The sequence below is a fragment of the Heloderma suspectum genome, chromosome 7 (genome assembly GCF_057233095.1).
Source record: "Heloderma suspectum isolate Gila_16-S chromosome 7, 16-S_ref, whole genome shotgun sequence".
Taxonomy (NCBI): Eukaryota; Metazoa; Chordata; class Lepidosauria; order Squamata; family Helodermatidae; genus Heloderma; species Heloderma suspectum.
This window is the reverse complement of record NC_139464.1, coordinates 14,146,949-14,161,057: the sequence shown is the minus strand read 5'-3', so window position 1 is coordinate 14,161,057 and position 14,109 is coordinate 14,146,949. Positions and strand designations below refer to the sequence as shown.

General features: G+C 44.5%; 1 protein-coding gene and 1 long non-coding RNA gene across 10 annotated transcripts in view; one reads left to right on the top strand and one right to left on the bottom strand.

Annotated features, from left to right (window-relative positions):
• The window catches only part of KRAS (KRAS proto-oncogene, GTPase), a 58,245-nt gene that overhangs the window by 28,877 nt on the left and 15,259 nt on the right, over positions 1-14,109 (bottom strand). The gene's annotated exons all lie outside the window — the stretch shown is intronic.
• On the top strand, positions 1,743-13,776 carry LOC146339345 (uncharacterized). Its single transcript, XR_014784231.1, has 3 exons — positions 1,743-1,939; positions 4,682-4,771; positions 13,031-13,776. It is a non-coding gene; the product is annotated as an uncharacterized LOC146339345 (long non-coding RNA).

Below are 14,109 nucleotides of genomic sequence, written 5' to 3'. Positions count from 1 at the left end.
AATCATAGAGCTGGGAAGGCCATCAAACATCATTTAGCCCAACCCCTGCCATTGCAGGATGGTGGTGGTCTCATGGGAGAGGAAGCCCATTATGCCATTATGAAGATGAACTGCTTCAACTTAGTTTTTCCAGCACCTCCACCCAACTGCAATACTGGGTCTCTTACAATCTGCTCACCTCTCCTCCAGTCAGGAGTGGCCAATCAGAAACTGGGGTATGGAAAGCCCTACAGGCTTCCAAGTGACACATCACGTCAGCTGCCCAGTGATAGATGGAAGATGCTCAGAGGTTCCCTGAGGCCAAGAACATTCTGGTCACACAAGGAATGAAGTGAAAGATGGAGGCAGTTTCCATCGCACAGCACTGTGCCAGATTTTACTCATGTTCTTGAGCAACTTCCATCACTCAGCTCTATGGAACATACATAGGATAAGTTCCTGCTAAATTGTGCCCACATTGGGTGGTGGTGGGTTGAGGGCGGGGGGGCTGTTCTGTTTTGTTTTGAAGAAGTAGACAGATGAAATTTTCAGGATACCAAGAAAAAACTTTTGTTGAGCTCATCAACTCATGGAACAAGTCATATCCTGCAGCTTGAGAAACGTGGTCCTCTCTCCAGACATATATGCTTTGACCAGCAGAGGGCACTCCTCTGACTTCAGCTGTACCATCCTAGTTGCAACACCATCTTTTTAAAATTTCAGCCTAAGGTTGAAGTGTGGACACTAAACTCAATTTCTAGAAACTTTCATCATCATGTCAATCACTCACCTTAATAAAGATGAAGTTTATTTTATCATTTATTTATTTACAATATTTGTATACCGCTCCACATACAAAGATCTCAGAGCAGTGAATAGTGGACAGGATAAAAAAATAAAAACACCATGTTAAAATAATTAATATTTTTAAAAGAACAGAGTTCTGACAAACCAAGTTTTGAAAAACTGTGATAGGTCACTCAAGGAAGGCCTCCCGAAATAACGGTGTCTTCAGGAGGCCCTGGAAGCAACATAATGTTGATGCCTGCCTGACCTCCAAAGGCAGAGAATTCCACAGAAAGGGGGCCACCACACGGAAGGCTCGTCTCTGGGTGGGCTCCAGTCAGGCCATGGGTCCATATGGAACCACTAGGAACATGCCCTCTGATGACTTCAGTGACCAGGCAGGTTGGTAAGGGAGAAGGCATTCTCTCAGGTATCCTGATCCCAAAGGAAGATTGCTATCTGAAGCACGCAACACACACGCGCACTTCTGAAGGCTCTACCTCTCCACCAGCTTTGTGTTGTATTCATTAACAGTGAAACAGCCTACCCTTCAAGAGGGGCTGTGTTCTTGCGGATAAAATTATACCAGGAAAAGGCAATTATCCTATAACACTTATCAACAGTTCAAGATAAACCTCACCAGCTGCAGTGCATAATATGACAGGCTTTGCTCTAGCAATCATACAAATACATGTGCATTAGAACCCAGATGCAGCTGCTCCCTGCTTGGAGTTTTAACTTCTGGAGACCTGGGGGAAATGACAAACCTGAAGAATGACAAACTAGTTGTAACACAGCATCATTTAAACAAACAAGAAAACAAACAAACAAACAGGGACAGGTACCAGAAAATCAGAACTGACCCACTAAATAGCAGCTATTGGAGCATATGATCAATGAAAGCAAGCCACACCATTAACTATGCAATGCAAACACAGAGCAAGCGTTGTCAGAGCAACAGTCCTCCAGACTTGTTTGAGTGCTCAGTCCACTCACCCAAGCAAAGAACACACTAGAAGGGCATGCGCTGATGCAGAACTCCTAATAGACAAACATGACAATTCCATTGGGGCACATGATGCTACAGAGCTTGACCAAAGATCAAAAGGGGGGCAGGGGAGCTTTGCAAATAATTTGCCAGCTGAGACACCAGTTTGATATATTACTGGACATGGTAAGTTATACCATTTATATATATTATCTGCACTATGATAGCATTCAAAAAAAATCAGGCTTCAATAACCTTGTTGGTCTATAACTGATAGTTCTCTGATTTTAAATGTTTTAATTGAGGGTGTTGTGTATCTTCGGATTTTAAATGGTTTTAACTGAGATGTTTTGTAGCTTGCTTTCAAATGTTTTAACTGTGATTGCTTTGTATTTTAACTCTTATGTTGTAAACCGCTTCAAGGTGTCTTTTGAATACGGTTAAGGGCAAAATCCTATACAGGTTTAGAAAGAAAAACATGGCTGACTGGGGAATGCTGGGAGTGTAGGACTTTTTCCTGTCTAAACCTGTATAGGGTTGTGCCTTAAGGGGTCTATACATTGATTTACTAATAATAAATTCCCTTCCTACACTCGCTATGGCACCACCCCGAGCTGTGGCCAGCCTTCCTCCCAGCTTTGAAAATGGAGAGGTGGGAATTGCCCGCGCAGTTATCCCTGCCCCCTCCCCAGCTGCAGATCCATCTCTCTCCTTCTTCACCACCCTTAATGGTGCCCAAAGTCCTCTGCCTGAGTGGCCATCTCACCTTGCCTCTGATTATACATCAGACTGGGTCCCTGCCTCCAACACAGGCTGCCTCCAGTTCAACTATCTATTGTGTGACAGGAAGAACAGATTTTCTAAAACTTTCTGTACAGGGCACCCCTGTAGAGAAGGGAATGTCCAACCTGGCATGACCCTGCTGATGAATGCCACGTGTGACAGCAATTTCACAAGCATGGCAATGAAATGTACAATGGGTCATTGCACTCAAAACTGTCAGCACTAAGCGGCACCTGTCAGTGTGGTTGCACCAGGGCAGGCATTACTTCCTCCATGTGTAGTGCTTTTAGAGCATCTGAACAGAACTGAGTCATACAGCGTAAAGGCCCCTGGTTCTCACCTCAGCCACAAGCCCACTAGCTCAGAGGCCTTAAGCAAGCTGCTGTTCTCTCAGCTTGTTGTAGAGTAAGGGATGACACTTTTAACCCTACTTCTGAGATGCCCAGATCATAAGAGGAAATGGGAGGAGATTACAATAGGAAGTGTGAGCAGGTTTTCAGAAAGTCAAACTACTGCAGGTTCCCGGAATGCGCACAGCCCTGCCTATATAGGATTTTTTCCCATGCAGACACAGGCCTTGCTTTGTATCCAATTACACAAGCTTTGTTCACAATCCCCCTTGCAAAAAGGGCATAGAGGTCAGAGTTAAATCGATGCCTTGACGGATGAGCGACACTATTGGCTTATTTTCAACTGTTTTATCAAATGGACATGACGAGGGCAGGGTTTCCGCCCTGATTGACTTTAAAGTCTGATAGAGTACTGCATGGGGAAAGCAGAATTTCAGCAAGGAGAAGAGAGATACAAAGCAAACAGGAGGGCTGTTATCATGGCAACAGCTATGAGATGCCTCCCAAGAGTCCCAAGTCAAATGACTGAAGCGCCATCCCAACGGGATTTTACTTGGAGACTGGGCCACAGAGTATGTTTCCCAAGCTTTCCCTGATTTTAACAGCCTGCCAGGGAGCACCGCCCTCTATGGCACTGTTGTCCCCCGCTATGATTTGAAACCATGGTTTGAAGCAGCTCTGGAAAACCATGGTTTGGAGTTTAATGCTAACCAACATTTGCCCAATGTGGATGACATGGCAAACTATGATTAGAGGAAACCTGGAAAAGGAGTGGGGAATCACCTCCTGAGAGGGGAGGAGTAAGTGTGCAAATCTGCAGCACATTCACAATCCTTCAAACCATCGTAGAATTTTATTATTGTAGAATTTTATTGTTTTAAACTGTTTTTATTGTATGTTGTACATCGCCCAGAGTGGCTGGGTGACCAGCCAGATGGGCGATTAATAAATTTAATAATAAATAAATAAATAAAATCGTTCCTTCTAACCATGGTTTGGCGGATCATCTAACCAGGAGTGGGCAACTTGTGGCCCTCCAGATGTTTTGGCCTACAACTCCCATGTTCCCTCACCACTGTCTATGGTAGCTAGGGCTGATGGGAGTTTAAGCCAAAACATTTGGAGGGCCACAGCTTGCCCACCCCTGCCAGTGACTTATAGCACTGAAATTAATAACTCAAAATAAAGCCAATATTACAATAGCCTGGTTTGCACATAACACCAACGCATCATTTATTTAAACCATGGTTTGTTGCCCTACCCAGGACGTGTCTAGCAGACCATCAAACAAACTATGGTTTGTTTTCTCAGTCCCTGGGTTCTTTGTTTCCCTCCTCCTTTGCCTGCTCCCTCCCTGTATCCCAAATGCCTTTGTGGCACTGTGGTACTGGCATGTAAAGAGGCGGGGGGGGGGGGGGTTACCACTCTTTCCCATTGCTTCTGTGGCCTGGTGAACCAACCATGAACAACCCACAATTCTGGGTTTGCATGTAACGATGACCCATGATTTAAAGAACCCAACGGCAAACCATGGGTTCTCTCCATGGGTTGTTCATGGTTAACAACTCATGGTTTACCCATAGTTCTGGGCTCACACGCAACAAAAACCCATAATTCAACAAACCATGGTTAATTAAACCATGGTTTGTTGTTATGTGCGAATCAGGTCAATACCGCTGGTATAAGGAAGAACCTCTATGACTAGTCCTTCATTGTTACTAGTAGTAATATCACCAGTAGTAATCATACTATTATACCAGAAGTGAAATTATAGCTCCTTTAACTTTTCTTCTAGATGGGTACACATGGCCAATAAAGGAAGAAAAAAATATTTAGTACCAGGACTATTTGTAAGCTGTCTTGGGAGAGTTTTTCCCCCTGAAAGGTGGAGTATAAATGCATTAATTAAGAAATACATAAATATTTTCTTATCACTGGTTTTTACTTATGTATATAAGGACTCAAGATATTTTCATTCACATATTAGTGGGATGTGATGAACCCAGATTTGGATCGTTGTCAAATCTCCACATATTGAATGACTGGGGCCAGCCACTGTCTCTTAGCACTGATCTACCTTGAGTGGTTGTTGTGAGAATAAAAATGGGATATAAACCCCATGCATGTCACCTTGAGCTCCTTGGAAGAACAGTGGGATACAAATGAAAGGAAGAAAATGGGAAGGCCCTGTTCAGCGAAGAAGCTCTCAGTTTGAAGCCAAACGTCATATTCCTGGCTAACTTACTTGCTGAATTAATGCAGACACCCCTGCCGCCCAAGACAAGTCTTGAAGTGACAAGGAAGAGTGAGGTAGGAGGATTACCTAGAAGTCCCACGATACTTAAGTTATCAAGACCACATTGTTTAATCTTCCAGCTCAAGGCTATTTGGAAGATTATAAAGTCTGTGGTATCAGATAAAAGAAAGCATCAACGCAATTGCATTTGTTCACAGCCTTGTCTTTATCTCAAGGCAAACGTGCATGAGTTTGGTTAGCAGGCCTTAGAACTACATGGGTATCAGTCACATGATCAGCCATTAGCCCACGATGCCGTGATGGCGACTATCATAAATGGCTTAAAAAAGGAAAGAAAAAAGAAGTAGGATAGGTTTATCACTCCCTATTAACCAGGATAGCCAGACGTGCAGCCTCTCTTTTCTGAGCAAATACACATTTAACTACCAAATGTAGACCTTTGCTGGCGATGCAGCCAGTATGCCCTACTTATGAACAGCCTTGAAGCAGCCATCTGGCTACTGTGGGTAGGCTGAGTGCTGGTCTAACCTAGCAAGGCAACTTCTATATCCTCCTCCTCCATTTATTTGTATCTCTAGATACACTTTATAAATGGCTATTCAAGAGGCAATCTTATATTTACCCAGCCAGTTGTTTTGCTCACCTGCCAACCTCACAAGTGGCTGTTTCAAAATCATGCAAAACAAACTAGGATGGTAGAAAGGCAACTCTGCTTGTCTGGTAGGGTGGCCACCTACATTATCACCAAAAGATATGACAAAGAGGACACAAGTTTGTATAAGGTTTGCATATGCTAACTTACATGTATAGATGCAAGTTTAGACATCAATGCTGTAATTTAAATAGAAACCCACCTCACCATAGTGGAGAAGGCGGTGACCAGCTGACCATGTGCCTGCAGTCCAGGAGGTAATTGTTGATCGTCAAATTCAACTTTTCTCCTCTCCCTTCTTATGGTTCTTTATCTTTAAACCAGAGGTGAACTGGGCAGCCAGTGGAGGCTGGTGGCTCCAGTGTCAGTGTGGTGGTGAATCCACTCCAGGTTTCAGTCAGAACTCTAAAGGGGCTAGCCAAGGTGGTTCTGACTAAAGCCCGGAGTGGATTCACCACCCCATGGACATCGGAGCCACCAGCCTCCACTGTGGACAGCCCTGTCTTCTGTAAAGTAGAAAACATGGCCACCGTATTGTAGGATATGGAGTCCATTCTATCATCACATTTCCCTGCATTTGAAGATCAGGCTAAGCATGCCTGTCTTGCCTGAGGCTACATAATGAGTGGGCCTGGATGGAGACTTGAACTTAGGACTTCCTGGTTCACAGCTCCATCTCTTAAGAACTACATACACCAACCTTCCCCAACCTGGTGCTGTGCAGATGCTTTGAACTTCATCTCCCATCAGCTCCAGCCAGCATGACCACTGGTCAAGAATGCTGGGAGTTGCAGCCCAAAACATCCAGAGGCACCAGGTTGGGGAAGGCTGACATACATTATCAGAATCAGATGTGGCTCATCAAGGAAGCATATCTACTGACAAATAAGCAGAACAAGCCTCCGCGTGTCTATTCAGAAGGAGAACTGAATCACTCAAACAGCATTCCAAATATAAAGACTTTGCATGTCCATTCAAAAGTAAGGATGAGCAGCATATCTACTAACAAGTAAGCAGGGCACACATCTGCATGTCTACTCAGAAGTAAACAGGGGAAGAGTCTGCATGACTACTCAGAAGGAAGCTCGACTGAATGACTTTTTTAACGCTGTTTTAATATGTTGTTCAGTCGTTCAGTCGTGTCCGACTCTTCGTGACCCCATGGACCACAGCACGCCAGGCCCTCCTGTCCTGCGCTCTCTCCCGGAGCGTGCTCAAGTTCATATTCATTGCATCCGTGATGCTATCTAGCCATCTCATCCTCTGCCGTCCCCTTCTCCTTTTGCCTTCAGTCTTTCCCAGCATCAGGGTCTTTTCCAGGGAGTTTTCTCTTCGCATTAGGTGACCAAAATATTGGAGCTTCAGCTTCATTATCTGTCCTTCCAATGAGCACTCAGGGTTGATTTCCTTTAGGATGGACTGATTTGACCTCCTTGCAGTCCAGGGGACTCGTAAGAGTCTTCTCCAGCACCACAGTTCAAAAGCATCAATTCTTCGGTGCTCAGCCTTCCTTATAGTCCAGCTCTCACAGCCATACATTACTACTGGGAAAACCATAGCTTTGATTAGACGGACCTTTGTCGGCAAGGTGATGTCTCTGCTTCTGACTATGCTGTCTAGGTTGGCCATAGCTTTCCTCCCAAGGAGCAAGCGTCTTTTAATTTCATGGCTACAGTCACCGTCTGCGGTGATCTTGGAGCCCAAGAAAGTAAAATCTGTCACTGCTTCCATTTCTTCCCCTTCTATATGCCAGGAAGTGATGGGGCCAGATGCCATGATCTTAGTTTTTTTAATGTTGAGTTTCAAACCAGCTTTTGCACTCTCCTCTTTCACCCTCAACAAGAGGCTCTTTAGATCCTCTTCGCTTTCTGCCATTAGGGTGGTATCATCTGCATATCGGAGGTTGTTGATAATTCTCCCAGCAATCTTAATTCCGACCTCTGATTCATCCAACCCAGCATTTCTCATGATGTACTCTGCATATAAGTTAAATAAGCAGGGTGATAATATGCAGCCTTGTCGTACTCCTTTCCCAATTTTGAACCAATCGGTTGTTCCATGTCTGGTTCTTACTGTTGCTTCTTGACCCTCGTACAGGTTTCTCAGGAGACAGGTAAGGTGGTCTGGTACTCCCATCTGTTTAAGAATTTGCCACAGTTTGTTGTGATCCACACAATCAAAGGCTTTAGCGTAGTCAATGAAGCAGAAGTAGACGTTTTTCTGGAATTCTCTTGCTTTCTCCATGATGCAGCGAATGTTGGCGATTTGATCTCTAGTTCCTCTGCCTCTTCTAAATCCAGCTTGTACTTCTGGTAGTTCTCGGTTCGCATACTGCTGAAGCCTAGCTTGTAGGATTTTGAGCATCACCTTGCTGGCATGTGAAATGAGTGCAATGGCGCGGTAGTTTGAACACTCTTTGGCGTTGCCCTTCTTTGGAATTGGAATGTAAACTCACCTTTTCCAGTCTTGTGGCCACTGTTGAGTGTTCCAGATTTGTTGGCATATTGAATGCAGCACTTTAACAGCATCATCTTTTAGGATTTTAAATAGCTCGGCTGGAATACTGTCATCTCCGCTAGCTTTGTTGTTACTAATGCTTCCTAAGGCCCACTTGACTTCACTCTCGAGGATGTCCAGCTCAAGTTCAGTGACTGCACTATCATGGCTATCAGGGACATTCAGATCTTTCCTGTATAGTTCTTCTGTGTATTCTTGCCACCTCTTCTTAATCTCATCTGCTTCTGTTAGGTCCCTGCCTTCTTTGTCCTTTATCATGCCCGTCTTTGCACAAAACGTTCCCTTGAGATCTCCAATTTTCTTGAAGAGATCTCTAGTCTTTCCCATTCTGTTGTTTTCCTCGATTTCTTTGCATTGTTCATTTAAGAAGGCCTTCTTGTCTCTCCTTGCTATTCTCTGGAACTCTGCATTCAGTTGGGTATATCTTCCCCTTTCTCCCTTGCTTTTCGCTTCCCTTCTTTCGTCAGCTACTTGTAAAGCCTCATCAGACAGCCACTTTGCTTTCTTGCATTTCTTTTTCTTTGGGATGGATTTCGTTGCTGCCTCCTGAACAATGTTACGGACCTCCGTCCATAGTTCCTCAGGCACTCTGTCTATCAGGTCTAATCCCTTAAATCTATTCCTCACCTCCACTGTATATTCATCAGGGATATGATTTAGGTCATACCTGAACGGTTTAGTGGTTTTCCCGACGTTCTTCAATTTAAGCCGAAATTTTGCAAGAAGCAGCTCATGATCTGAGCCACAGTCAGCTCCAGGTCTTGTTTTTACTGACTGTATGGAGCTTCTCCATCTTTGGCTGCAAAGGACATAATCAATCTGATTTCGATATTGACCATCTGGTGACGTCCATGTGTAGAGTCGCCTCTTGTGCTGTTGGAAAAGAGTGTTTGCTACGGTCAGCGTGTTCTCTTGGCAAAACTCTATTAGCCTTTGTCCTGCTTCATTTTGTACACCAAGGCCATGCCTGCCTGTTATCCCGGTGATTTCTTGACTTCCTACTTTAGCATTCCAATCCCCTATGATGAAGAGGACATCTTTTTTTGGTGGTAGTTCTAGAAAGTGTTGTAGGTCTTCATAGAACCTATCAACCTCAGCTTCTTCGGCCTCAGTGGTTGGGGCATAGACTTGAATTACTGTGATGTTGAATGGTTTGCCTTGGATTCGTACTGAGATCATTCTATCATTTTTAAGATTGTACCCCAGTACTGCTTTTCCCACCCTTTTGTTGACTATGAGTGCTACTCCATTTCTTCTAAGGGATTCTTGCCCACAATAGTAGATATGATGGTCACCTGAATTAAATTCGCCCATGCCTGTCCATTTTAGTTCGCTGATTCCCAAGATGTCGATGTTCAATCTTGCCATCTCATGTTTGACCACCTCCAGCTTACTTTGATTCATTGATCTGACATTCCAGGTTCCTAAACAATATTGTTCTTTACAGCATCGGATTTTCTTTTCACCACCAGACACATCCACAGCTGAGTGTCCTTTCGGGTTTGGCCCAGCCGCTTCACTCTTTCTGGCGCTACTTGGAGATACCCTCTGCTCTTCCCCAGTAGCATATTGGACACCTTCCGACCTGAGGGGCTCATCTTCCGGCGTCATCTCTTTTAGCCTTGTGATACGTTCCATGGGGTTTTCTTGGCAAGAATACTGGAGTGGGTTGCCATTTCCTTCTCCAGTGGACCACATTTTGTCAGAACTCTCTGCCATGACCTGTCCGTCTTGGGTGGCCCTGCACGGCATAGCTTATGGCTTCACTGAGTTACGCAAGCCCCTTCGCCACAACAAGGCAGTGATCCATGAAGGGGAGTTTTAATATATATGTTTTAATATACATACATGAATTTGCATATATTCATAGCAATGAATACATATGAAATGCATATATATATGATTGGAAGACTTTTTCAGTACTAAGCAGGGGAAAGCACTACTCTCTGATCAGCTGCTGATTGGAGATAAGAGCTTTTCTGGACAGAGGGGGCAAGGCCGGGGGGGCGGGGAGCAGATAAGGAACACCCATCCTTGGGTTAAATAAATGCTTCAGTTCCTGCAATGTATGAAAAGGCAAGCTTTGTGCTCCACAATGCCGTCGTGTTTATTGGCATGCATTTACATGCATGTGCGCTGGAGTCCAGAGGCATCTGCACACACTCAGAGATTTCACTTTTAAATATTTGGAGAAAGGATCTAAGCCCTGAAGAATGACAATGCTAGCAAATGATGCTAACAAATTTAAAAGGCAAGAAGACAGGCAGTGATTTACCAGGGACATGGCTGAGAAAACGGTGACTGTCCCTGGTAAATAGGAACAGTCAGCATATACAGAAGCCCACAGCAAGTTGCCAAGAATATATGTTGTGCAGGCCTGAACAACATATATTGTGCAGGCTGTGCATAACATGTGACCCATGTCAAATAGAGTCTTTACGTAACATGTGACCCAGCAAGCCAACCACAGCTTCCAACTTTTGCTGCTTGCCTGAGACTGCAAAAATGAGGGAGCTCTCAAGCAGAACACCTGGCTACTAGGGAGGTTAAGTGCAGTAGCATGGATCACAACTTGTGCAGGACTCCTCTATTATCTGCTGCAGTTGTCTATTGCTTCCAGCGAACAAGTACAGGTGCCCATCATGATTGATCAGGGATGATGATTGATCAGGGATGATGACTGATCAGGGAGGCACAAGAAGGATGCAGTTAACACTACCTCAGAGACTACCTGCTCCCTAGGTCCCATTGAAGGCTAGGTCCCATTAAGCTGCCCTACAGGCTGTGCTCTCTGATCTTATAAACAGGAGATGTAGAAAGGTATACTTGGCAGGTGCTTCTTATGCATGGAACACTCTTTCCCCGGGGCCGGCTTCAAGCAACCTTTTGAAAGCTCTACAACTGCTTGTCTTGTTTGGACTTGCACAAAGTCCAAAAAAAGGTGACCTGCATTAAGCCGGCATGGGAACTTTCAGCATGACATTTTTCATTTTTAGAATGGATTTTCATGTTTATTTATTCATTCAATTTATATCCTGCTTTTCTGCCAAAAATGGCACTCAAGATGGCTAACAAAATCCAGATTAAAAACAAAACCTTACATGCCCGAGGCCAGCCTGAATAAAAATGGCTTTCCCTGCCAACAGAAGGACAACAGAGAGGGGGCTAACCTAGCTTCCCTCGGCAGGGATCACCCACTGAAAAAGCCCCCTCTCACGTCCCCACAAAACGTGCCTCTGATGTGGTGGTACCAAGACAAGGGCCTCCTCCAAAGGTCTTAAAACCTGGGCAGGCTCATATGGGAGAAGGCAGTCTTTCAGGTAGCCTGGTCCTAAACCGTATCAGGCTTCATAGGTCACAACCAGCACTTCGAATTCCGCCTGGAAACAGACTGGTAGCCAATGAAGCTGTTGGAACAAGGGAGTCACATGATCCCTGGAACTGGCCCTGATCAATGATCTGGCCACAGCATTCTGGACCAGCTGAAGTGTCCAAACATTTTTCAAAGGCAACCCCATGTGGAATGTCTTACAGTCATCCAAATGGGTTGTAACTAAGGCATGTGTGACCATGATCAGATCAGACATCTTTAAGAACAGGTACAGTTAGTGCACTAGCTTCAGCTGTGCAGACACACTTCTGGCCACCACCGAAACCTGGACACCCAGGTTCGGGACTGAATTCAGGAGTACATACAAACTACAAGTCTGAATCTTCAGAGGAATGTAACTACATCCAGAAAGGTTGAATCCCTATTCCGTGATCTGCCTTTCAACTAACCAGGAGCAACTAACCTGTCTTTTCTGGATTAACCTTCAATTTATTCACCCTCATCCAGTCCATTACCAACATCAGACACTGAGTGAGAACCAGAACAGCTTCCTTAGATTTAAATGGAAAGGACAGATCAAGTTGGGTGTCATCAACATACTGGTGGCACCGAATCCCAAAACTCCAGATAACCTGTCCCAGCAGTTTCATGTACATGTTAGATAGCATGGGGGACGAGACAGAACCCTGAGGGATACTATAGGCCAGTGTCGAACAGGAATCCCCCAATACCAGCTTCTGAAATCATCTCTCCAAGAAGGACCAGAGCCACCACAGAAAACTGCCTCCTAGTTTTGTCTCAGACAGATGCCTCAGAAAGATACCATGGTCAATGGTATGGAAAGCCACCAAGAGGTCTAGCAGAACAAACAGGGGCACACTCCCCCTGTCCAGGTCCTGGTGTAGTTCATCCACCAAGGTGACCAAAGCAGTCTCTGTCTCATAACCAGGGGTTGCACTCTCCCTGAAAGATCAGGTGTGTAGCTTGGGAGTGCTCCTGGATCCATCACTGCACTTGAGGCCCAGATGGCCAGGAGCACCTTTTATCAGCTTAGGTTAATATACCAGTTGTGACCCTATCTGGACAGAGATAGCCTGGCAACAGTTATTCATGCTCTTGTAACCTCCCGGTTGGATTGCTGCAATGTCTTGTACGTGGGGCTACCTTTGAAGACAGTTCAGAAACTTCAGTTAGTTCAAAACACAGCTGCTGGGTTACTACCTAAGACTGGCCAATATGCCCATGTGATGCTGTGCTTCATCAGCTGCACTGGCTTCCAGTCTGTTTCCAAGCCCAATTCAAAGTCTTGGTGTTGATTTTTAAAGCCCTAAATGGCTTGGGACCAGAGTATCTAAAGGACTGTTTCCTTCCATATGTACCTGCTCAGACCCTTAGGTGATCTTCGGAAGTCTTCCTCCAGGTGCCCCTGCTAAAGGAAGCTAGGCAGGTGGATACAAGAGAAGAGGGCCTTCTCAGTTGTGGCACCCCACATGTGGAATTTCTTCCCCAAAGAGGTTTGCCTGGCGCTTATGTTATTATATTTTTGGAGCAAAGCAAAGACTTTTCTTTTCTCCCAAGCATTTTAGAGACCTGCTTCTAGATTTTTATGGCTGTTTTACTGATTCCTGTGCTATCTGTTGTTTTTGTATCATACTGTATTTTATTCTTTTAAATATTTGTATTGTATTTTATACTTTTGTTTGTATGACATTTTAGTCTTTTAGCTGTTTGTAATCCTCCAAGAGAACATTGGTTATTGGGTGGACTAAATATAATTTGTATGTTATATTTTAATGCCAGTATTTTAGCATTTTAGCTTCCTAGTCTTTTAGCTTTGGTGTTTTAAGTCTGTATTTTAAACCACTACATTGCTGCTAGGTTTTACTCTGGTTGTACTGTTATATTGTGGTTTTATGCTTTCATATTTTATATTGTTTTATGCTGCGCTTTGTGGTTTTAATTTTTTTGAACTGCCCTGAGAGCTTCGGCTATTGGGCAGTATAGAAATGAAATAAATAAATATAATAAGTAATAAACAAACAAAATGACAACACTTCTGCACCAAGAAAAGCTGAATTCTACAACCTCTATAGAGGAGGCAAACTCAGCCAACATGCCTATGCTTGCTCGTACTGCATAGCTTACTCTGCTGCAGTATGTCACAGGGAGGGTCAATGAGCTACAGAAGGCACTAAAGCCCCATCCTCCTCACTCCTGGGATTTCTGCTCATTCCCGTACACATCCCATCTCCCAAGACTTCCCGAGGTATTTCCCACACATCTTCAAGCCTACGTCTGGAGCCACAAGGACTAGCCATGTGAAGAACCAAACATGGGAAGAGCCTTGTTGGATCAGACCAAAGTCCATCTAGTTCAATGTGCCATTTCCCACAGTGGTCACTGAGAGGCTTCCAGGAAGCCCAGAAGGAGAACATGAAGGCAGCAACCCTCTCTGTTGCTTGCTAC